Source organism: Suricata suricatta, chromosome 14 (genome assembly GCF_006229205.1).
Source record: "Suricata suricatta isolate VVHF042 chromosome 14, meerkat_22Aug2017_6uvM2_HiC, whole genome shotgun sequence".
Lineage (NCBI taxonomy): Eukaryota > Metazoa > Chordata > Mammalia > Carnivora > Herpestidae > Suricata > Suricata suricatta.
This window is the reverse complement of record NC_043713.1, coordinates 24,075,410-24,078,906: the sequence shown is the minus strand read 5'-3', so window position 1 is coordinate 24,078,906 and position 3,497 is coordinate 24,075,410.

Sequence of the window (3,497 nt, the reverse complement as noted above, 5' to 3'; positions counted from 1 at the left end):
CAGGCTTGCCCTTCTGGAAGCCTCAGGAGAGAGGAGTTAAGGAAGCTGTTGTCATTTATGGAACACTATAATCCTTCAATAGATATGCATTTTATTCATTTATTGTGTGCTAAATAATAATAGCTGTGAATAACTAAAATTAATTGCATTTCCGGAGCTGGGGATACAGTGAAGACATAGTCTCATCCCAGTGGGAAGGAACTAATAAATCTCTGATTATGGGACAAGGTGATAAGTGTTGCGCTAGGGGTTTGGGGGAGGCGGCAGGAACACAGAGTGACACCCAGGTTGGACTGCGAGAGATCTGCAGGGAAGGCTTCTTGGAGGAGGTGGCCCTTGAGTTGAAGCTTCATGTACGTGTCATTAAGTGTCTTCACTTGCCCAGTGGGGTGAGGCTATAGTGGGCTTTTTTGATGCAGGAAATGCGATTTTTGAAAGAGCTCATGCTAGCTTTAGCAGTGGGTTTTGTTGTAATGATGCTCACAGCCAGGTATCCATTCACAGGAGTCCTAGTGCCTCTGGGATCAGGGTCTAAGGTCTAAAACCGAGGTTCTCAGTATGTCAGAATCACCTGGCGGGCTTGGTAAAGCACAGATGGCTCTGCCCCACCTCCAGCATTTTCGATCAGACCATGGAAGGGCCAGAGAATCTGCATTTCTAACAACCCCTCAGGTGATGCTGATGCTATGGGTCTGAGGACCACACATCGTGACCCCCCCTCGTCTAAGGCAGGACTGGCGGCCTCTAGAGCAGAGATTCATGGGTCTTGGCCCTCGCTTTGTGCGATCACCGTTGTTGTGACTCAACTATCTTCCCGGCTCTTCTTTTACCCTCCGGGGATTGTTCCTCACCTGCTGCTCTGCGTGTCTTGTCCTCACCTCATACTTGGCTTTGGCCTGCTCATGGGCCATGGTCCCTCTGTCCCACAGCTTCTCTCTGTGCATCGTTCTGACTTGGCTCTTTGGCTTCTACTTGATCCTCTACATACTTCAGTTCAAATGCTGAGAGAAATTTGGCCATGCTTGTTCCTGGATGGGCAGAATTTGGGGGTCTAGGCAACCCTACAGGCTGCTGGCCAGCCCACAAAGGACTTTGTTTGGCTGAGTGTACCTGCAGAGGTGTGGGGGGGGGGCGTGCAGAGGAAATGACTGCCTCCCTTTCCTCTCTTTCACTTTCTCTCCTCCTGTGGTCCCTCACAGCACCCCTGAAATGACCTGCTTCCATCACTCACGTGAAGCCTTTTCCTGAGAACCATCCACAACCACTGTTCTCCAAGTCCAAAGGCCTCTTTTCAATTCTCAATGTTTATTTTGCTTTACTTGCATCCATTTAGCTTTGAATAGATTATGTATTCATACAGTTCAAAATTTGAAAGGTTCCAAAAAGCTATGGAGTAAAAAACAAAACAAAACAAAACAAAACACTTTTCCCTGCTCACCCTAGTGCTCTCTGCAGAGGAAACCAATATTTCTAGTTTCTTCTAAATCCTTCCAGAGATACTCTGTGATTGTATAAACATGTACATATAAATAACTCCTTTTTAGAAATGGTAGTATTTTATGCACGGTCTTCCATACATTGCTTTTCCTCTTAAAGTCACGTATGGAAGACTGTGTCCTCTCTGACATGGAGTGCGTCCTTATTCTTTTATGCAGGTGCATGTTATTCCACTGTAGCCATGATTCCTAGTTCCTTGTCCATGGACATTGTTTACAATGTGTTGCTATTTGCAATAAATTATTCTGTGTGTATGTGACCTTGTATGTGACAAAAAATGAAGCACAGATTTCTTAAAGTGGGTTGGATAATTCCAAATATTGGCAGTTGTGATTGTCTTGCGATGAATTCCCCAGAAAATGGACTTGAAGCAGCATTTTGTGCATAGGTGGTCCCTTTCTTTGACTGACTTTTTTTTGCTTAGCATAATACCCTCCATCCATGTTGTTGCAAATGGCAAAATTTCATTCTTTTTCATTGCCAAATTCTATTCCATTGTGCACATATACCCCATCTTCTTAATCCATTCATCAGTTGATGGACATTTGGGATCTTTTCATTATCTGGTTATTGTTGAAAGCACTGCTATAGATTTTGAGGTGCATGTGCCCCTTCAAGTCAGCATTTTTGTATCCTTTGGATAAATTTCTAGGTTGTGGGGTAGTTAGTTCTACTTTTAATTTATAAGGAAAGTCCATACTGTTTTCCAGAACGGCTGTACCAGTTTGCATTCCCACCAACAGTGTGAAAGTGTTCCCCTTTCTCCACATCCTCACCAGCATCTGTTGTTGCCTGAGTTGTTCATTTTAGCCATTCTGACCAGTGTGAGGTGGTATCTCATTGTGGTTTTTGGTTTGTATTTCCCCGTGATGAGAGATGTTGAGCATCTTTTCAGTGTCTGTTAGCCATCTGGGTGTCTTCTTTGGAAAAGTGTCTGTTCATATCTTCTGCCCATTTTTTCACTGGATTGTTTGTTTTTGGGGTGTTGAGTTTGGTAAGTTCTTTATAGATATTGGATACTAACCCTTTATCTGACATGTCATTTGCAAATATCTTCTCCCATTCTGTCAGTGGCCTTTTAGTGTTGTTGATTGTTTCTTTTGTTGTGCAGAAGCTTTTTATCTTGATGAGGTCCCAATTGCTCATTTTTGCTTTTATTTCTCTTGCCTTTGGAGACATCTGACGTAGAGTTTTAAGGATGAATAGAATAAACATAAATGTGCTCCTCAAGTAAGAAAGATCTGATTTACCTCCTCATTTTACAAGTGAGGAAATGAAAGGGTTATATTGACTGAATTAGAGCAAAGCCCTTTTGGATTCTCTGGTCACTCCCCACTCACCCTACTGTCCCTTCCTCTGTTCCATCCACTGCCTCCACCATCCATGTTTCCTGAGCTAAGTGCCTTCTGGTGAGTTTCAAGAAGAGATAAAAACACTCTTAACTAAAGTGGAATAAGTGCTTTTTTCTAATTGCAGAAAAAATATTGACGCCAATAATATTCTCAATTTCAAGTCTTCTCCTATAACTTAAAGAAATGGAGGTATTATATTCATTTCAGGCAAATAGCAAAATGATATCTTTTTAAAATATATCAGTTATATTTGAATATATATATTCTGTATATATTTCAAAATTAAGCAGTAAAATAAGTCCATCCATCACCACACATAAAATGTTTTTTCTTGTGATGAGAACTTTTAAGATCTGCCCAGTAATTTTCAAATATGCACTACACTAACTACAGTCACTGTGTTGTCCATCTCCCATAATTTTTTTAACTTTGAATTTTTTGTAATTTTACATCAGCCCTGCATATTCTTATTTTGTGAAGTAAAATTTTAAACTTTATTTTGAACTAATTTTTCCTTACGAGTTGCAACAATAGTACAGAGAGCTCCTGCTCCCTCACCCAGCCCCCCCCCCCCCCCCCCCCCCCCCCCCCCCCCCCCCCCCCCCCCCCCCCCCCCCCCCCCCCCCCCCCCCCCCCCCCCCCCCCCCC